Source organism: Pogona vitticeps, chromosome 4 (assembly GCF_051106095.1).
Source record: "Pogona vitticeps strain Pit_001003342236 chromosome 4, PviZW2.1, whole genome shotgun sequence".
In the NCBI taxonomy this organism is placed as follows: Eukaryota; Metazoa; Chordata; class Lepidosauria; order Squamata; family Agamidae; genus Pogona; species Pogona vitticeps.
The window spans coordinates 19,139,855-19,162,925 of record NC_135786.1 but is presented as its reverse complement, the minus strand read 5'-3'; the positions used below and the strand labels follow the sequence as shown (position 1 = coordinate 19,162,925).

Genomic DNA, 23,071 nt, shown 5'->3' with positions numbered 1-23,071 from the left:
TAAAAAGTCCACCAAAAACTTATGGCCCCGCATTTAAACTCAATACTGCACTTGGGTAAAAACTGTTCTTGAATCTGCTTGTCCTTGCTTTCAATACCCTGAATCTCCTTCCTGATGGTAATAGTTTAAAGAACTGATATCCCGGATATCATGTGTTAATACTGAATGTTCATATTTTATTTTATTTATTTATTAGATTTTTATTCCCCCCTTCTAGACTATGTCTACCCAGGGCAGATCACAATATAATTATTCATAAAACAATTAAAACCATGAATTAAATCGACAATTTTAGTATTGATCAAGATGGAAAATACAACAAAAGACTAAATAAAAGTAGCCCATCATAGATGGAGGAAGTGGATGGAGAGGGTGGGCATGTTGACCCCCAACATTGTTTTACTGTTGCTTCCATCAGATGTAGTTGGTATCGGCTAGTTGGATGGGAGTTGCGGTCCAGCTACTTTCTAGAGGGGCATCCCACTGCCTGTCTGTGCCACAAAGCATGAGCAGATGCTGTTCCCTTTTCTGTCTTTGCATGTTCAGAGTGCATATTTTGGATTCCAGACACTATCGCTTTCAAAAGTTTTTCTCTTATCATTCAAAGAACATGTGATAGGAAGGGCTGGTCTCCTGCTACCTCTTGATACGCTCCCTGGTGGTGGTAACCCCTTTGATGCATGATTTGAATGTGGGAGAAGAAACTTAGGATTAGGGGCTGAAAATATACTTCTTTTAAATTGATTAATTTCAATGCAGATGTTATCTATCTCAATAGAAGGAATCATTATGCCTCCACAGCCAGTGTTGTGGCCCCCACAAACCCACCAAAAAAACCTTCAAGCTTTCCCTCTCTCAAAACTGGGCTACTCACACTACTGTTGCAGGTGATTTCCCCAATCACTGTTGTGTGTTGTTCACACAGGATATCCCCACATCTAATATTTTAGCACCATATTTGAAAACCAGAAATACATGTGTCATCTCAACTGGGTTGGTGCAGGTAATTAAAAAAAGCGTTGACTATTAGGATGATGTGCTTTCTTTTTTATATATATTGTTGTGTTTTGTCTTAATGACAAAATTGTGTTTTTCATCTGATTTTATATTTAATTGTAATATTTTTCACTTCATTTCCCCACTGACTGAGTACTGTTTACTGGCAGAAAAGCAGGGTATCAATTGACTAAATACTTTTATAAATGTATGAAAGTATGTACATGTGAACTGGGAGCCATTCATCCCTCTGTCCTCCATGCAGTCTAAAATAAACACATGTAGTTTGCTAAAAATGTGGGAAAGAGGTGATGCAACTAAAAATACAGAAGAATATCATGGAAAAAGGAAGCAATCAGGAGAGATTTAAAGGATGTATGGCATGGCTGTGGATAAGGGTTTCTGGAAGGAAGCTGTGTGTATAAGGAAAACTTTGATTCAATGGATGGAATTGGTTCAAGGAGCAAAAATCCCTCTTGGATAACCCAGAATGACAATAAAACCCCAAAATGCTCAACAGTATATTAAAACCAGATCTGCCAGCTTCCTGCTTTGAGCAGGAAAGGACAGCTATTTAGGGCCAATCTAAATGGTAATTTCCTGCTCCAGTATAATCAGCATGTTTTCCCTTGTAGTGCTTGCACTCCGTTTAAAAGAAAACAAAGGCTGCTTCCCTATAAAGTTTGCGATAGCCCCCACTCAGAAAAGACGGAAGTCTCAAAGCCAGGCTCGCTGAGTGAGCCAGGGTGCTAGCCAAACAACCAATTGCTAAGGGAAAGGAAGGGTTAAAAAGTCCTCAGACTTCCACATACTTTCACAATGAATTTTCTAAGCAATATTCCATGTTTCCTTTTTTTGCCTGTTTTTGGCACCAATGTAAGACACTCTTACAGGAACGAAACAAGATTATGGTTTCTGCCTCCAGACATAGTTGTAGCTATTGCTTCAGGATTCAATTAGAAGTATTTTCCTTGAGTTAGTCTGTGTAGGGAAAATAAGGAATATTAAACGGAAATAAAATTAAAATGAGTTATATATATTTTCCTGTTCCTCTAAACTTCGAGCATTTCATTTGGTATGACTTTTAGAAAACTATTCTGCTTTTTATTATGTCTGTAGAAATCCTGTGTGATAGCTTTATCTCTCTATCTGTTTATAGTTGGGCCAGCTGGTTTCTGGCTTTTTGTGCTGGTTTCAGCCCTAAATGACAAGATGAGCAGATCCAAGCGCAGGGCAATTCCAGAAAGTCAGCAGGAGAGGAAGTCAGAGCCTGTCCTGTTGAATCAAACAATCCAAGATTTGGAAAAGATCTCAAGGGTCATCTAGTCTGATCCCTGCTGAGGCAGGAATTCTGGAAATTATCATTTTCAGAGCTCTGCCCTACCAGATGACCTTCAAAACTTTTCAGCAGAGCAGAGTCTAACTTCTAAGGAGGCCTGTTCCAGTGCTCAACAGCTTCTACGCTCAGAACATTTACCCAAAAGTTTCCTTGAAGTTTCCTGCAATTTGAGCTCCGTGGTTTGCTTCTTACCCTCTTGGAGCACCAGGAAACACATTTGCTCAAAGGTGCTGAACGATTGCTATTTATTGCCTCTCAGTTCTCTTATCTTCAAGCTAAACATACCCTTCTACCTCAGTCTTATTTCTTGATTTCTACATTCTGGGTATATGGCCATTGTACTGCACAAACATAAAATCACATTTGCTTTTAGCACAGTTTGGACACAATCCACAAAAATAAGAGCTGGCTAATGGAGTTCACTGCACTGGAGTGGGGGATCTTCCTGCAATTCACGTCTTGTTCAAATGTTGTCCTGGTACACAGAAAACATCCCCAAAATGGGCTACTGGTGCCTCTTTTTCCTACACCCATCGCCAGGGCCTCGAATAAGAACGAATGCTACAAACGTGTCTCCCTGTCCACCCAACAAGACATGTGGTTAACTGAATGAATACAGTGACAGCGTGCAAGTTTTCTTACGTAAATATCAGCTGCAGGGAAGCCTGTGCAGTCTTAGGACTGCAGGGAAGAAAATCAAGGGGTGTGAGTTACTTCTGCATTTCCTTTTCATCAGACACAGTCCTTGAAAGCTCCTAACAAGTAAAAGTTCTTCCTCTTCAAGGACTCTTTGTTGTTTTGTGGCCAGAGACAACTCTAACACACATCTATTCTCCTCCTTGCTGTGATGGTTTCTTTAGCTTTTCCTTTTAACAGCAAGTTCTTATTCGAACCAAAGGAGGCTTCCCTTAAGATTCAAACAGGAGCTTTAGAGAGATGATTCTGCCTCCCGCAAGTTTTTGGCAGATGCAGGTGGAGTGGGAGAGAGTTATTTGCGTCCTTCCTGTCTCCCATAATGCTTAGAGCTAGAGTTGCCATATGCCTCACCTAACCAAGGACATGCCTTTATTTGAAGAATGATGAGAGGACTACATTCTGTTTGATGGTGCACTTTATCTAAAGTGCTCATTCAGGCCAGTTGAGATAAGAACCGTATCAACAGAGTGTGATGTTCCTAAAGTTGCCATCAGCACCTGATACCTGGATTTAAAAACTGAACAGACACACTAACCACCTGATAATGGACTTCGTATTATGGTGAAATGTATTCTGTTCCTCTTCAGGTTACACTGTTTTGAAATTTGAATCTATAGGTTTTAATTAGCCCATGCAAGTATTGTGAAAGATTGGGAGAATCAATTTTTGGGATTACCACTGGCCATGCTGGCTGGGGTATTCTAGAAAATGCATTCCCACACTCTGACTTGTATCAGCCCCATTGTGCCTCCTTGATAGGCGATGGGCTCGATGATCCATAGGGCGCCTGCCAGTTCTTCCATTCTATGAGGATGGTGATGATTCAATCGTCATAAATTACTACAGAAGAATTTGCTTTCCTATAACATGCCTGTTTGGGGACTGAGTGTTGTGCAGAATTTTGTATTTCTTACTGGAGCTGGGATGGAAAAAGAGGAAACATTCAAAGAAGAGTTCTGTCTGTAAGGCAGGACCAGGACTGCCACGTTATTATTTCTCTCTTGATATTTAAGCAGAATTTTAAAAGTGTGTACAGTGGTATCTCGCTTAACAATGTTAATTCGTTCCAGCGAAATCACTGTACAGCGAAAACGTTGTAAAGCGAAATAAAAAAGCCCATTGAAATGCATTGAAAACCGTTCAATGCATTCCAATGGGCTGAAAACTCACTGTCCATAGGGGTGACCATTTTCGGGTGCCTGTAAAGCAAAAAATGGCTCCTAAACACAGCGGGGAGCCATTTTGTACACCCAGCGGCCATTTTGAAACCCGATGATCAACTATTTGTAAAGCAAAAATCGGTTCCCGAAGCAGGGAACCAATCATCGCAGAGCAGAAAAACCCCATTCAAACCATCGTTTTGTGATCGCAAAAACATCATTGTTAAGCAGATTCGTTGTTAAACAGGGCAATCGTAAAGCGGGGCACGACTGTATTAACAGTAGGTTGCCTGTAGCCTTCCCCATGCATAAGTCTCATTGACCTGAATGGGCCTTAGTTCTGAGTAGACACATAGAGGGCTGACCTGACAGTATGCAGAGGAGTGCGTGGTTTGGGAGGGGTGTGCATTTTGGTGTACATTTATGATTAATGTTTACAAAAGGCTTTGTGTATTTTTGCTTTACTCCTAATGAGGCAGCAGGTCAAGTTTTAACAGAAAGGACACTGTGGCTTGAAATATGGTATTGTGCCCATCAAAGTCGGTCGGGTCCTTTGCTTGGCTTATGATGAATACTGTTCTTTAATAGTGGCCTGGTGTTCATGAAAAACTTATTACAGAGGCTAAGATGGGAGCCAAGAATGAAGAAATGGCTGAGTGGCAGCAATCAATCACTCCTTTTAAAAGATGAACCGATCTTTTCACTCTCGCCCCTTTCTTTTTTTTCCTAAAGTAACACTTCATAAAAAGCTTTCCAACATAAATATGCAAAGTATTAGGGCAATTATATCTTGCGTGATCCTTTCAGTTTTTTCTGGTACATGAACCGGCTTGAGTGGAGAGCAGAAAAGGTGGGCTATAAAACAGCAAAGCATGCTTCCAAAAAAAAAAAAAAAATGAAAGGAAGGAGAGGGGGGGTGAAAGCAACAGAGAAAAGAGGAGAAAAGAGTGCTTGAGATTTAAGAGGGAAGTGCCTATTAAATCGGAGCTGTAAAATGAGATTAGGCAGAATATGTTCTAAATAGTAGCCTCCCTATAAGATTTACGTGGGGGTGAGGTTTGTGGCCAAGGGACAGCAAGGGGTTTACTGGATGGAGTTTAAACATTTCCTTGAAACAGAACTTCGGCAACTTTGGTGGGCCTGAAAGCCAAGTTTTTGTTCTTGCCACCACATGGCCTGTAGCAGGCCTTGACGTGCCCAGAAATGTCCCTCCTAAATGCAGTCGTCAAAACCAGAAGAGTGGGAGGTCAACCTATTAAAAGCAAAAACTGCCAACTGGCAAACTCCATTTTGCTACTTTTTTTTTCAGGTTAGGAAGCAAATATTTTTTGCAGGGGCTTGCGGGGAGAATCTGTGGGAGCCTATAAGAACTCTTTGGGGGCCAGAAATAGTCTACAGGCAACCCTCTGCTCACCAATGCCCTAAAAATATGTATACACATAGACACTTACATACAGAGATGTTTATACATGAGGGAACATAAGGAACTATCTTACACTGAATTAGAACCTTGATCCATCTAACGCAGAACTCTCCAGAGTTCCAGAAGAATTCTTCACTTGTCTTATATGGACGTTTCTAGTACAATATTCCCTTCTAGTAAGGCAAAATCTGGACCAGATTTTTTTTGCATACTTATTGATCTTTGCCTTCATATTGCCTGTTAATGTTGTAAGTTGCCTCCTTATTCGTTGTTTGTAGTTTTAAATATTGTCTTCTAATGATGTTAACCAGCATTGTATACTCATTGTTTTCAACTTTAAACATTGCCTTTCATTGTTGTAAGCCACCTTTTCTCCGTTTCAAGGAGAAAAACAGGGGGAAAATATTTTAAATAAATAAATAAATAAACAAACTGGGGAGCTGTGTCTCCCCCCCCCCCCCCAGTATTTGGGTGAGGCACTCCTCCATCCCTTCTCACGGTGGTCTCTCATCCAAATACGAATCAGATTTGATCTTATCTAGCTCGCAAAACCATTTGTGAGCTAATACGTTTAGGGTGTAATGCTGCTGAAGAAATATCTACATCCTATAGATTGTAGAACATCACACTACCAAGTTGAAAACAAGCATGGGAAATGAGTTGACATATTGCAACTGATACATGGAGGTCATTCACAAAGCCACATGGTGTAAGGCAGTGGTCCCCAACCTTGGACCTCCAGATGTTCTTGGACTACAACTCCCAGAAGCCTTCACTACCACTTCTGCTGGCCAGGATTTCTGGGAGTTGAGGTCCAAAAACATCTGGAGGCCCAGGATTGGGGACCACTAGTGTAAGGTGTAGTTTGACCTGGTGAACACACAGAGAATAAATATGATTCTTAAGAGCGCAGGTGGCCCAGGTTGTTTTGATGCATGAAGAGGAACAGCAGATAAGAGTCTGGAAAAGAGCATCACTTAGAGAAGTAAATTTTTGAACAGGAGCTGCTGGAATCACCCAGCCTGCATGGCCCATGCTGTCTGGGGCATGGTAGGGGAAAAAAGGTAAGCTTTCCAAGGTTCAGGTTCAGGGGGAATGCTAACCCAATAGAAATATGCTACACATCACCTCTTCAGCAGAACAAACGAGCCACCAACAACGCATCTGTCTTTCCAGGATTAGATTTCTGTTGATTAGTCCTTCTCTAGCTGGCACCTCTTCTACTTCACTTGAATCAGTCACAAAAGAGAGCAAGCAGAGTAGGCCCCGACAACGTCCCATTTTGACAGCTTTCGACCACAGGTGGCAAACCTTTGGCAATCCAATTGGGCTGAAAGGCCCAGAATCCTCAGCCTGTATTGTCAGTGATAAAGGATCGTGGAAGCTATACTCCAAAACATCTGGAATGCCAAGGGCTCACCACCCCTGCTTTAGGATGGTTTCCATGTGGAAATTGAAAGCAGTGTTCACACTTTTTAACATAGCTTAAGTTTAAAAGGGCTGATATTTGAACCTTTCTGTGACTAATCCTTCCTCCCCACCCGCGTCCCTGGAACAGAAACCTCTGTGTCTTCTAATCCAGTGAAATTGGAAGTGGTGCCCTGTGATAGCTCTGCTGGCACAAAGTCCATGTAAAAACTTTGATCAGTGAGGAAAGAAATAAGCTTCATTCACCACATTCGGCCAGGAAAAGAATCCCTGACACACATGTACATATAGCCCAGCACCAACACACACACCCTTTTAGCCAAAGCAACTGGCATTGGGTGGAAACTGGAAGCTCTTTCTCCTCAGCAGAGACAGTGTGGGTTAGTATTGAAAAAGCATAATGGCTTTCATTCAAAGGTGCCATATGGTTGCTTATAAGATTTCTGTACAGCAATTTCCGTAGCAGTAACTAAACAAATGGCACTGTAGCACAATATAATGCCTGTCAAGAGCAGTGATAAAAGGATGTTTTATCCCTGTGATGTCTTTTCCCCCTCCCTGTTTCTACTCACCACTTTTGTCAAGGAACACCGGCTAGAACTGTGGCCCTCCAGATGTTCTTGGCCTTCAACTCCCAGAAGCCTTCAGCACCACCTCTGCTGGCCAGCACCACCTCTGCTGGCCAGGATTTCTGGGAGTTGAAGGCCAAGAACATCTGGAGGGCCACAGTTCGACACCACTGGGCTAGATGGATCGTCTAGGAATCCCAGAATGTGGCTGATGAAATTCATGGTCTTGGCTTATCAAGAGTTCTCTCCAAAAGTCAAATTACACACCAATAGAAATTACCTCCAAGATAACAGCTTTCCCTCTAGGCATGAAGTTCTTTCAGGACTCCATGCCTGAGCAACCATACTTGCAAATGAAGCCCTGGTTGCCTGATGATGATAAACCAAAAACAAGATGATTTGTCACATATAGAATAAAGCAGGCTTATGCCAGGATAAAGAGAAATAACTTGCTTCTTTAAAAAGCCCGAGTTTTAATTAGATGACTATACAGTGGTGCCTCGCTTAATGATTACCTCATTAAATGATGAAACCGCTTGACGATGAAGTTTTTGCGATCGCAAAACGATGTTTTAATGGTAAAAATTTGATTAACGATGATCGGTTCCCTGTTCCGGGAACCGATTTTTCGCTAAACGACGATTTTGAAACAGCTGATTTGCAGCTCTAAAATGGGTTTGGGAAAGGCTAGTGAGTTTGTGATAAAGATTTGATTTGAACAGAGGACTTCCTGACCCCCAGCAGTTTGTGCCCCATTCAGTTCGATTTTCTTCTGGATCTGAGTTGACTTGGAAGCTTTCCACTGACTTGTGCTGGAAAAATCAAAAAGGCCACAACTTTTGGAGGTTTTTCGGAGACATGATAGACCTTAAAGAGCATGCTAAATCAGTCAAATTTCAGACAGCTAATAGATACACTGAATGTTTGCTTTAAAAAAAGAAAGCTGAAGTGACTTATGCCTCAACCAGTTCTATTTGTCCTCTAAAGACAAATCAACTTTAAAATTCATTTTATTTCACCAGAGAATCAAATCTGGCTATTTCAATTCAGTACGCTGCTGACCTCTGCTTTGCATTAAAAAAAAAACAACAAAAATATGTATTAAATTTTCCTGACTGATTATGTGGGATGGGACATTAATATAGCGTATTTGCTACGGAGAGGCAGGTATGTGGCTGCTTTTAATCCATGGGGAAATTGATACTGTATATGCTCTTGATGCTGGAAATGTTTAATGGCCATTCTTTAGAATATTAAAAGGGAAATTACACATTGTAAGGATTAAAATGGGTGACAGTGGTGTTCAAAGGAAGCCATTGTTCCAGCTTCACAAACTCAAGCAACAGGTTTAAACTGAAATATAAAACACACTTCCTGAGAAGCAAGCCCCAGTGAATTCTATGGGGCCAAATTTTAGAAGGCTACTCTTGAAAATTCCTAATGGATTTTGCTTTGACCATTGCAGCCAAATTTGAGGGGGGGGGGGAAGAAAAGAAATATCAGACATTTTGGAGATTGCTCATTCATAGAGTTGCCATGAGTTGGAAGCACATAACATCAACAACATGGTAGAGAATTTAAAAAAAAAAACAATCCAGGGCTAATGCTTTATTTTTTTCAACAACTAATAACATTAAGACATCAAGTTAACAAAACTGAAGGGGGGGGGGCAAACCAACAAACACAGTGCATCCTGCCACCGGGCCTATTAGAGTAACTGCTTAAACCATTTACCCTTCTGGAGGCCCTTTCCTTTTCCAAACTTAGAACATATATTAAACTTTGTCCCTTCCCCTTTATCAATACAAAATCAATAAATTCTCCCCATGTATCTGCAAACAGATCTTTACTAGTTATCCCCTTAACGTTTACGCTTCATGTAAATTTATCATTAATAGCTCTATCCCAGACTTCTCTGTACTAATCTCTTTGAGCTGATTTTCAGTTCCTACCAATAATCAATCTTCCCACTGTTAACAGATTAAAAGTTAGTTCCCTCATCGTCCCGTTTTCCATGTCCTATTTGGATATTGATAAAAGCATCATTTTGGGAGATACAGCCAAATTTAAATTGTTTATTTCATTTATTTCTTTAAAAAACCATTGTCCAAATTTATATATACACACATTCTCACCACATATGAAAATAAGTGCATGTTCTCTGGCAATCTCTCCAGCACATCTTAGAACAATTGTCATCTGTCTGACCAAGTTTCACTGGAGTTAAGTACCATCTCCAAACTAACTTATCAGAACTCTGTTTTACCCTTATTGACATGATCTCAGTACTCTAATGTTCCACATATTTTCCTATCCACTACAGCTTATTTCTTCTCCCAGATCACATCCTGTAACATTTTAAGCAAATCCTCCTGTTCTTCTGCTTCCAATTATAAATTATAAATTTTACTAACTGTCCCTTCCCCTATCTTCTTCCCTCCTAGACTTTCCTTCTGAGGACTTCCTTCATATCTTGTATCTTCCCTACATTTACTGTTTATTTTTATCCAATTCCTTGCCCACTGTTCTATTTGAATAACATTATACCAAGGTATTTCATCTTTGCCTATCTCTTCAATTATTTGTTCTCTATTCTCCATTTTTTAAACCAATCTTGTAGCATAATGACTTGTCTCAAATGATATTCAGTTGGACTTTTTAAATTTTCTGGGTTTTTTTCCAGCTCTGTCATTGGACCTAATGGAGATACTGATAGAACAAACATTTTTCTATATTTAACTCAGTAGAGAATTTTGAAGTGCACAGATTCATCATGACAGCCTCTACAGCTGAGCCCACAAGGAGTTGCACAAAATTCAGGCAGCTGTGTTCATCCGTATCAACAAACCTGCCTCTACCAGAAGCAGATCTTTTGTAAAGCTAATGGCCCTTAATTGCCTGTGCAAAGTCACGGGAGCTCAGAATATTGTACTGTAAATTCAAACAGGGATTACTTATTACTAGGGGGTGTATTTCTATGACATTTCACACTTTCTCTGCAACCTATACTTGAACTCTCAAGCAAGTTTAAACATATTTATGAGTAATCTGGCCTTCCTCACCAGATTACTCATAAACATATCAAAACACACTTATAAATTCATAGGCTGCAAAAGGTGTGTGTGTGTGTGTGTGTGTGTGTGTGTGTGTGTGTGTGTGTGTGTGTGTGTGTGTGTGTGTGTGTACACATACCTTTTGCATATATGTGACATGTCATTGAAATCCTCCCCCTACTTATAACAATATATCACTGCTTGGAATTGCCGTTTCCGTGTTAAGTATTGTAGGGATTTGACAAAGGAAGTTTGAGGGTGTGGTGGCAGATGAGAACATCATATATGCTAATCAAAAAGTTCTGGTGCTTTGATCCAACTCGCTACAGCTCACTACACCTCTGGTCTCCATTCATGCGAAATAGCCTTTGGACACAAAAGCAGGATTCTGCCATGTTTTACAATCCTAACATTTACCATTTAAATGGTGATGATCATGAACCGGAGGAGAAATGCAGCAGCCTGGAGTGACTAATCCATATTGTGCATTTGTTGACGAAATAACAAGTTTTCTGGCTGCCTGTGTCTTTTTCCCTCCCCAATGGAGTCATCAAAACCTGTGCCAGGCCTGTAATAGATATTCACTTTCCGAACAGCACCTTATATATTTATGCCTGCATTATGCTCTTGTTTGGAATGACACTCAAGGGAAATTCAGTTTAGATAGAGTCTTCTGGTTTTTGTTTTTTTGTTTTTTTTAAAAATGAAGCCCGCAGTGATTCCATATGCCCCCTTTGCTTTCAATATCTAAGAAAAATCATGCTGTGTATTCAAAATCCACTCTCTATCTCTCCTTTCCCCTTCTTCTCCTTCCTCCTCCTCCTCTTCCTCCTCTCTCTGTCTGTCTATGTCTCTCTCTCTCTCTGCAGGCAGGCTGGTCATCCGAAGAGTTAACCATTCCAAATCATTTAATATTTATGCACCTCTTGTGCTGCTCAGGGGTTCCTTTATGTGGGATTGCATATTAGATAAGATCACAGATCCACTCTGAGCCAAATGCTGTTACTCCTACTGAGGTCTGACTGTACTTCAGATGTCAAAAAAATATGAATAGGTGGTCTTAATGCTCTCCTCTGGTGTTATATCTGTCTATAGAGAATATAGCTTACAACAGATTAGAAGCAATAGAGGACTTGACATATACTGCAAAAGCAGGAAGAATGATGCTTGTTGACATTATCGGCTAAACCTGTAGGGGAATTTTCTTTCTTTCCTACAAAAAGAAAATGAAAAGGAATATTTGCTTATTTGTTCACCTCTACTTTCCTTTTTTTAAAACGTGCTTTTGCAGTTTATCTTTCCAAAGCTTATTGTTTAGTCGTTAAGTTTTGTCCAACTCTTCATGACCTCATGGACCAGAGCACGCCAGGCCCTCCTGTCTTCCACTGCCTCTCAGAGTTTCATCAAATTCATGTTGGTTGCTTCGATGACACTGTCCAACCATCTCATCCTCGGTCGTCCCCTTCTCCTCTTGCCTTTACTCTTTCCTAACATCAGGATCTTTTCCAGGAAGTCTTCTCTTCTCATGAGATGGCCAAAGTATTGGACCCTCAGCTTCAGGATCTGTCCCTCCAGGAGCACTCAGGGTTGATTTCCTTCAGAATGGTTAGGTTTGATCTCTTTGCAGTCCAGGGGACTCCCAAGAGTCTCCTCCAGCACCACAATTCAAAACCATTAATTCTTCGGCAGTCAGTCCTCTTTATGGTCCAGCTCCAACTTCCATACATCGCTACTGGAAAAACCATAGCTTTGACTATGCGGACCTTTGTTGGCAAGGTGATGTCTCTGCTTTTTAAGATGTTGTCTAGGTTTGTTATCACTTTCCTCCCAAGTAGCAGGCGTATTTTAATTTTGTGGCTGCTGTCACCATCTGCAGTGATCATGGAGCCCAGCAAAGTAAAATCTGTCACTACCTCCATATCTTCCCCTTCTATTTGCCAATATGTTTCTATTATTCCAAAGTAGTTTTTGTTTATTGAGCCATTTTAAATGAATGTCAAGCAAGTACTTGGTATGGTTAGAATCACCATAGTGTTTAAGTGTCTTACGGGTCTGCCTGATCCTCTGTTGTTTGTTTGATATGCATTTCTCTTTGCAGATACAATTCACTTGCTTTAAAGTTTCCATAACCAGCTGGATAACTCACTGGTGCAGGTATCTGTCTGCAGAATTAGAGGCTGGGAGTTTGATTCCCCACTGTGCATCCCAAAGAAGCCAGCCTATATGATGTTGGGCAAGCTACACAGTCACAGGATGCCTCCAGAAGATTAGATTTAGATTAGGCATCCTTCAGTCTCGAGAAACTATGTTACTGTAATGTGCTCTGTATGGAGGACTTGGAACAACGTCTGGTGAGGCTGAGAAGGCCAATTCAAGACTGACAGTCCCTTCCACACTGAAGACAAATACAATCTGTCCCCTGCCCAGCTCCCTGATTTTGCTGATTTCGGGACTGCCTCTTTGCCTCGGCCTGCTGGACAAGGTTCTCTTCAAATTGGGAGAGGCCATGATGCACCGCGTGCCTCCAGGCTGAACGCTCCGATGTCAAGGTTTCCCAGTTCCATGATCACTGCAGATGGTGACAGAAAAAGGGAATGGTAAACCATTTCTAAGTATTCTCTACCTGGGAAACCCTTAAAAGGGTCTCTATAAATCAAAACAGACATGAGGGCACATGGTTATTATTAAATATTACATAGTCCCATCTATTAACAGCCTCTAGTTTATGGCTATGACAATATCTGTGTATTTATAAAGCTTAGAATTTGGGAAAATTACTATTTTTGGAGTACAGCTCCCAAAATATCAACACTCTCTGAGGGACTCTTAAGAGCTGCAGGGCAAAAAAAGAAGAAGTCATTTTCCAAGGTCTTAGTGGGTCACAGTTTAGGGGCACTAAACTGCTAGGTACAAGGATCAATATGGGCAGACTAGTGAACTATCAGGGGGCACTTAGCGTTGTTACTTATGAAGATAAAATTCATTTGTGCTCATGTGACTTGCTTTGAACCTATTATGGAACAACTAGACCCAGAGCAGTGCCATGAAAATATCCTTCAATTCTCATTTTGTAGATTGCAAATGCCGTATAGTCCCTTTCCTGTTTTTCATCTACAGGGAATAGATGAAAATGATCAGATAATCTGGTAAACAGGTGAAATTCATAAATTTGCTCTCAGTGGGTGACTTGGTAGCTCTTTTCTTAATTTCTAGATTTCCTATCATCTGGTGGCAATTACTGTGATCTCTTAAAGAAAAGCATTAGCTGTTCACAGGAGGACGGATTACCTACAAAAGCCCTCATCAGCCTTAACATTATTGGAACAGTGAAATGTGCCATCAGATAAATAACAAATCCTTGAACAAAGGCTATTTAGAAATGGATACATAAATAGAAGCAGACTACCTGCATCATCACACATCATAGGTGTCCTTTTGTTGTATTAAGCAGAACTGTGCTATAAAATAGTCTTGCTGCCAATACAATAGAAACACAGAGCTCTAGAAAACAGACAAAGAAATCCACATGGCTCTGGATTCTGGGAAATATGGCAAATGCAATTAGTCTGAACTTTTCCAGTCCTCATTTCTCCTCTGTGTTGGCCATGTTCATCTTTTATTTCAGCATGGAAGGCCAGCATCTTTCCATGTTTTTCCTCCATTTGTATTCTAAGCCCCTAGAATGAGAAGCCTAAGAATGTGGACTTATTCTATTCTTTCTATAGTTGTCAAAACTCCCGATTCAGTACTTTACAGGGACTTAGAGCTATTTGAGATGTTCCAGCAGTTGATATTGTGAGTGGTCTCTCCGTAATCAACCATCATCACAAGAATCCAGGCCACTGGGTCAAGGTGGGGGAACTTTACAAGCAGGATTCATGTGATGATCATCAGTTATGACATGGTTGATTTCTACAAAGAGCTACCTGGAACAGTTCCAAACTGAGCTGTCTAAAACATCTACTGCAATTTTAAGCAGACAAAAGTACAGTGCTGCCTCCATTTACGACCATAATCCATTCCAGAAGATGAACGTAACTTGAAATGGTCATAAGTTGAAGCACAATTTCCCATAGGAATGCATTGAAATGCAATTAATCCATTCTGGCCGAAGAAAAAAATCACCCCCCCCCAAAAACACCCACTGCAAAACTCATTGGAAACGCGATTAATCCTTTCTGGCAGAAGAGGGGGGGGGATAAAAGCAATCAAGCATGTAAGACCCCATTGGAAGTGCACAGAAAAGAAACGGAGCAGATCAGAAATGCACAGAGAACAAAGGGGGCAGGTCGGAAATGCAAAGAAAACAAAGGAAAAAGCAAGGGAAGCATGCAGGACCTATTGGAAATGGGGGGAAACCCAAAAAGCAACCAACCCCCCCCCAAGACTCATCAGAAATGGGAGAAAAAACCCAAAAAGCAACCAAACTCTCCAAGACCCATCAGAAATCGGGGGAAAGCCAAAAGACAAACAAACCCCTCAAGATCCATCAGAAATGGGTGAAAACCATCAAAAAGCAACCAAACCCCCCAAGACCCATTGGAAATGGGGGGAACCAATAAAACAAACCCCCAAGACCCATCACAGCACAGAAACATAACCCCCCCAGCTCGAAACCACTCTGCAAGAACACCCAGAACAGTTTTTAAAAAGCAGAAAACAGCACCTTACCTTACAAGGCAGCCCAAAGCCTCACTGCAAACACACACCCGCACCCACACTCACTCACTCAGAAGCAGAAGGAGGCAGTTCCCAAGCCTCCAACAATGACATGCACTCTAACTGCTGGGGTGAAAGAGCTACAAAGAAGCAGCCTCTTCGCCACCTACAGTTAGCAATTTGAATTTCCTGCCTTTTGCCCCTGCCTTTTTCTGTGGAAGCTCCGGTCACAAGTATTGTAGAAGCAAATTTTTGCAGCCGGAGCTGGTCGTAACTCGAAATGGTTGTAAGTAGGGACATTGGTAAGTCGAGGCACCACTGAAGTGAAAAGTTTGACTTGGATACAAATTCTTTTCATTGGAGACACACTTAAAATGATGGATAGGAATTATTCTAATGTGATAAGCCAGTGGTTGCTGCTTTGACAGTGTAAAATCTCAGTTCTGTAAATAGAAGGGTTAAGTAAATGTGTTCCAGATGGTCTTGGTCTTTGTCTTTCTGTATAGGTGATAGTAGTTTAATCAGGGGATACCCACAGTGAAGTAGCGGATAAAGTGATGGACTACGACTCAGGAGATCTGAGTTCGAATCTCCACTCAGCCATGGAAACTCACAGAGGGATGGGTAGAACTGGCAAAACTTTTCATTAAATATCTCAATTGCCTTAACAGCACATGAGAGTTTAATCAGACCCTCATTAATCAAACCACTGTCAATTAGTCCACATGAAAAATAACTTGATGTCGTAAGTTAACTATATAAAAGTATAAGTCATGTTCATCTGCATTGTAAAATGAAAGGTAATGGTCCTTCTCTGTTAAATCTATAGTCTCTTGATCTTTACATGATAGATTTTTAGTATTTAATTCTTCAGGGTTTGATACCAGAGTTTACAGACATATGGATTTTGAAACTTTTGCTAAGGAATTATAGCCCATTTGAAGGACAGTAATTTTGAGTTTTTAATTCTCAGTTCCAAAAGCCTGAATTTGTACTTGATGAGGTTCATTGCCTGGCTTATATCAACATCACCTTATAAATTCTGTTCTCAGATGCTGATTCCCCAACACTTGCCTTATAAAAGTGCAATGAATGGAATTTCACTTTGTTTTCAATTTTAGCTGGAAAAGAAAAGAAAAGGGAGCGGCAGAGTATGCATTGGAAGAGTAATGACAGTGCTTCATATTTAGAGAAAGATTACTGAAATGTGGGGGGATTTGCTGCTTGGGTAAAAGCCTATCCTCCATATTATTTTACCCATTCTTCGTGCACTGGAGAGGACACTCCAGCTTCGTGTACAGCATTGAAACAACATGGGAAGTAGCAGTTACTGGTTATAAGTCTTTGCTTTACTGACGTAGAGCATGACGCCAGGGGCTACTTCCGACGGTGGGAGCGGTCACTGCACCTCGCTAGGTAGCTACAGCCTGCCTTAAGCTGGGCAGTCCCCAGCCAGTAAGGTGCTACCTCGTCACGGTCTATTAACCACACGGGGTGTGCGGGGTTTAGGGTGAAAGCCAACAAGCAGATAGGTAACCCTGCACCATGCAACAATCATAAGAAAACATCTGCCCTAAAGTTGGGCACCTGGAATGTTCGGATAATGACCCCTGGCTTTTCAGACAACCTGCAGAAAATAGATAACATGCGCAAGACAACTGTTATCGACATGGAACTGAGTAGACTGCAGATGGACATTGTTGCCCTGCAAGAGACGAGATTGCAAGACATGGGATCTGTCAAAGAAAAAAAAATCTCATTCTTCTGGCAGGGAAAACCATTGAATGAGACCAGGGAACATAGTGTTGGCTTTGGGGTCAGAAATACTCTGCTGAGATCCATTATTCCACCTACTGTGAGGGCTGAAAGAATCCTGTCTCTGTAGCTCGATTCATCAGCAGGACCGGTCACCCTCATTGGTGCATATGCACCAACACTGTCGTCCACAACAGAAGTCAAAGACAAATTCTATGACGATCTGGCAGCTACTATTAAAAAAATCCCTTAGAGGGAACCACTGTTCATTCTCGGAGACTCTAACGCTAGAGTTGGTGCTGCTCACAATTCTTGGAGCAATTTTCTAGGCTGCTTTGACTTTGGGAAAATGAACGAAAATGGCCAACGCTTGCTGGAGTTTTGCTGTCATTATGGTCTTTGTGTCAGCAACACGTTCTTTAATACGAAGCTTCAACACAGAGTTTCCTTGAGACATCCAAGATCCAAGCATTGGCATCAGCTCGATTTGATCTTCACTAGACGTTCTAGCCTTCCTAGTATTATGATCACATGCAGTTACCAGAGTGCTGATTGCGATACTGATCACTCCCTGGTGTGTAGTAGAGTAAAACTGTGAGCAAAGAGATTGTATCTCACGAAAAAAGGAAGACCACGTATTAACATCAGCAAGACTCGCAATCACAGGACATGAAGGATGCAAACATTGTTACATTGTATAAGAACAAAGGAGACAGTCGGGACTGCAATAACTACCGGGACATCTCTCTTCTCAGCGTTGTAGGGAAGCTGCTTGCCTGTGTTGTGCTGAAGAGATTCCAGGTGCTTGCAGACAGACTCTATCCAGAATCACAGTGTGGATTTCAAGCTAATAGATCCACCATTTTCCCTCAGAGAGTTGCAAGAGAAATGTAGGAAACAACAACAGCCACTCTTTGTGGTATTCATCAATCTCACAAAGGCCTTTGATTTGGTTAGCAGGGACAGCCTATTTAAAATACTTCCCAAGATTGGATGTCCACATCGGCTCCTTAACATCACCAGGCCCTTTCATGAGGAAATGAAGGTCACTGTACTTTTTGATGGCTCAACATCAGATCCCTTTGACATCCAAAGCGGAGTGAAACAGGGCTGTGTCCTCGCATCATCCCTTTCTGGGATCTTTTTTTGCTGTCATGCTGAAGCACGCATTTTGAACTGCCACAGAAGGCGTCTATCTCCGGACTAGATCAGATGGATCTAGATTGAGAGCGGAGACCAAAGTCCAGCTGAAATGCATGTGGGACTTACTCTTCGCCGATGATGCAGCCATTGTTGCCCACTCTGCTGAAGAGCTCCAACAACTCATGAATTACTTTAGCAAGGCCTGCCAAGACTTTGGATTTACAATCAGCCTGAAGCTGGATAAACTCATCGGCAAAGCAGCTACCATGTTCTCTAGACTCACAAAGAATGTATGGCTTAAAAAGAAGCTGATGGCATATACCAAGATCCAGGTCTATAGAATCTGTGTCCTGAGGACACTCCTGTAATGCAGTGAGTCCTGGACCCTTTGTGCATGGCAGGAGAGGAAGCTGAAGACATTTCATATGCATTTTTGGTATCACCTGGCAGGACAAAGTTCCAAGTAGAGTAGTCCTAGAACAAGCTGGAATTTTTAGTATGTGTACATTACTGAAACAGCGACGTGTACATTGGCTTCGGCATGTCATGAGAATGGCTGATGGTCGGATTCCAAAAGATCTCCTGTATGGAGAATTAGTGCAGGGAAATCACCCAAGAGGGAGACCACAGCTGCGATACAAGGATATCTGCAAGCAGGATCTGAAGGCATTAGGAATGGACCTCAACCGATGGGAAACCTTGACATCTCAGCCTGGAGGGATGTGGTACATCATGGCCTCTTCCAATTTGAAGAGACCCTTGTCCAGCAGGTCGAGGCAAAGAGGCAGTCACGAAAGCAGGGAGCTGGACAGGGGACAGATTGTATTTGTCTTCAGTGTGGAAGGGATGGTCACTCTCGAATTGGCCTTCTCAGCCACACGAGACGCTGTTCCAAGTCCTCCATACAGAGCACATTACCATAGTCTCTCGAGACTGAAGGATGCCTAATCCAACTGAAATGTGTCAAAGGAGCTTAGGATCCTGTACAATTCAAGGTTTTTTTAGAGCACAGTGGCCCGTCTTCTGGTTTCATGGCTCCACTAATTACTAAAACACTACAGTGTCAGTGTCTCAAGGAAAGTTTAGAATGCTGCTCATTTTTTTTAAAAAATGATGATTTGTAGTTCCATATCCAAAGTCTACACCCCCAAAATGGCTACCATTACAATTTATATTTTGAAAAGCAACTCTTCACTGTCCCACTTTTCAAAAGTACCTTAATCAGTTAGCGCACTCTTCATTACTTGTTAAAACATTCATGTGTAAAGGGAAACTGGGCTAGCAGTTAAATCTTTCTTGTGATTGCATGGTAGAGCATCTTCAATCAAACCTAAGGAAGGCCGGTTAGCTTAGAGAGCAGGTTAGCTTACAAAGCATAGGGAAAGCCACAAGTTACACAATAAGCAGGTGTCACATACTCAAAAGATGTCTCGTTCTTGGTGATTTCATAGATCTTACCATGTTGAGACTCATTAATGAGAATTCCTCCTGCACCAGTGTGATTACCTGGCTTCCCACAAAGGGAGACCCCAATCTTATGTTCCATTTTATTTTATTGCATTTTACTTTGTATCATTTTTCAACTGTTGTTCTTTGCAGAAGATGCTGGATCCTGCCCAGTTTGATGCTTTGTCAGAGAAATCCTGATCAGGAAAGACCCCATTCCAAGCAGAAAGGGCAACTGTCCTGCACAGCTTGATGTTTCTTCTGCTCTTTGGGGTGAATCCTGTGCAAGAAAGACGCCATGCTGTGCAGGAATTGTAATAAATCATTTTCCTTCCAAAAGAAGGACCACAAAATCTCTTGGGTTTTCCTAGGGTAACTTTGCCCAATAGTAGGGTAGGCTATAGACTTGAATTTGCTTTAACATTTCTGGAACTTGCCCCAAAGTATTCAAAATTTGCCAAAGTCAATTTACCTCCCCAACTAGAATGCACCCTAAGTAACTGCAGTTGCAGCGGCTCCATTCAACTCCTGTACCCTTAGTCTTTCCACTATCTTCCTTCTGCTGTATTCCATCACATCCCAAATCATATGTCCTGATCTAGACCGAGATGGTAGGCTGCTTGAGCTAAGCTCTCTTATACTAATGCATACAATGCCACATAATACAGATGGAACATTAAGAGGAAGAACAACAGAGATCAGCCAGTGTTAAGCACCTACTTAATTTACTTAACGTTTTCTCCCACGGAAATCAAAGGGACTTAAAAAATGCTTAACTTTGCCTGGAATGAGCCCTACATGGTTTGCAATACTCTGATCTTTATAACCAGGAGAGCCACTCCAGAGAGATGTTTTCTTCTGTCTGTTTTCTCTTCTGCCCTGAGCTATGAAAAGGTGGCATGAGACGGTTTAATAAATTAATCAATTAATATTCTCATGGCAAAGATCACAAAGGAGTTGGTGAGTATGTCCAGGAGATTGCTCCAGGTTTTGGAAGGAGTGATTGATTTACCTCGGCTAATATGCTAAAACATCATTTGGACATGTTGATGGTTACACTTAATTTACAGGCCATAAAATTAGCTATGGAGCAAACCGATCCTGCCCTTTTAATCCAGCACTGGTTGCTTTCTGCTAACCTTGCTGTTATCATCTCTTATTTGGTGGCAGAAGTGAGGCAGTTGGCTATACTATAACATTCATGGTGCAATATTCTTGGTGTAACATTCTTAAAGCATGGCTTACAACAATACCATGGGTGCTGATGCTATAACCTTTTCAGGCAAGTAGAAAACAATGGCATTACCATGTATGTTTATGGCATAGCATGGAACTCTGCATACAATGAGTTATTGCTGTAAACTGAGGACATTCCACACTTACTAACAAACAAATTGATTCCTCCAGATGGAGCATTTGTTATCCTTGAAGTGTTGAGTTCTGCATGACTGTTTTTGGCGGCTTTCCTGCCACCCCAACAGAGTGGATTTGATTTAAATCACAATTCAAACTTTTAAAAATCTGATTTTTTGAGAAGACCTTTCTCTTCAGGCAAGCTTTCCTTGAGTAACTGGCTGCCTCAGTGGGGTTGGTGTTGATTATGTTTTTTAGTATGGTATTTGTTTGATCCTTTTAAGTATTTGTGTACTCACTGCAGTTATGTTTAATATTGTCTTTTAATGATGTGAGCCACCTTGGGTCCTTTTGAAGGAGAAAGGTGGGATAGAAATGTTTAAAATAAAAGTTCATAAATTTGATTTTTAAAAAATCATTTACGCTGTATCCATATGATATTCCTCTTATTCCGCATCATCCAGTTATTTTTTCTGTGATTTCCAATTCCTTCTAATTCTTCTTGAAGATGCAGCTTATGTTTAGTATCAATTTGTACCAGGGGGTAGAGTTTGCAGTTCCATCTCCACAGGGACAGCCTTTCTGGGAAGCTTTCTATTAGCATTCAATAAATTAAATTAAAAAAAAATGTCATAGAAACTCCAGCTTCTAAGTGAATTTCTTAACTATTAAACAAAAATGACTTTCTTCAAAAGAAGAGAAGTGGGGTTTTAAAGAGTCGTTTGGATGCAAATGCAGGTAAGCCCCATGCTCCTCTGCGCGAAACAATAGGAACGAGGAGGACAAATGGCCTGTTTGATAGACGGCCACAACATGTAGTTCTCTCCCTGTCTCCTCAGTTCACCTATGCCTAGATATTTGCACAGCCATGTTGCAGTTAAGCACACCTCTTTCGATTACTCTTTTCTGGAAACTAGGTCAGTGCTAGCTAGTAGAAGCACAGAGCCGTAATGCAGGTATGAATTTGTGTGCAGCCAAACCGTACATATACTGCCAGTCTGTACGTAGTTGTGTGATAGCACTTACTCATCACCAAAACATAGATTATGCATCACCATAAAGGACGGCAAAAAAAGAATAATGATTTGCTTTGAACTGCATACTGTAATTTTTATGAGCAGATACGAAGTTAAAAAGGAATCTTGTCTTCATGGTGAGAAAGTGACGAGGTGGCTAGTGTGTGGTGGCTGAACCTGTTACCTAGATGCTCACTGGGGACGGGCCACTTCAAGGACCCTGATCTCCCTCTGGTTTCTACTTAAATCAGACTGATAGCGAGCAGTCCTCCTTCAAATGGAGACTTCCTTCAAAAGGTGGATGCTCCTCAGACAAACCTTCAAATGGGGGCCTGGCCTCTATAAAGATCGTCCCAGAATTTGTCCATATTAAAAATGGTACTCCTTATCTGATACAACCATACCAGGTTCAGCATGGGCATTAACTGCGAGAGACTCAAATGAGGAAGAGAGGGATGGACATGCACAAGACTCAAATTGACTGAAATCTTGGTAGAATTCTGCATCCTTATACCCCTGAGTGTGGTGCAGAGGAAATTGAATACTGATGCTTAACTCCATGTTTTTAATAATGCTACTCACATTTTATCTTCAGAGCTTTGCTGAAACAGACCAAACTCCCACCTAGTTCAGAGTTCCTCTTTCTCACAATGACCTCCCACCAAGTGTCCCCCAGGAAGTCTAAGCTCAACAATAGTCTGGTCTTCTCCTGCAATTTTTGTAGACTATGTCCTCTCACTTTCCTCACAGTTATTTCCTTCTCCGTAGTAGCAGAACCTACAGTGAGGCTGCATAGAGGTTGTCTTCACAGAACATATAGTTCTTGAAAGCTAGTATAATACCTATGGACTATTTGGTTCAGCCCGTGGAACTCTTCAGAAGGGGCTGTGACCCAAAGATTTCAGTTGAGAATGAGCAAGATCGCTAGAGAGGCAGGAGCTGCTGTCCCCCTGGAGGTTGATATCAACTTGGTTTATGGTTTCAGAGACTGTATACTTGGAGCTAGCTGGATTTTGATGGTTTAGATATCTTGCC

At 41.3% G+C, this 23,071-nt stretch overlaps 1 protein-coding gene across 5 annotated transcripts in view; it reads left to right on the top strand.

Moving 5' to 3' along the window:
• The window catches only part of TSHZ2 (teashirt zinc finger homeobox 2), a 424,686-nt gene that overhangs the window by 113,736 nt on the left and 287,879 nt on the right, over window positions 1-23,071 (top strand). The window lies entirely within an intron of this gene.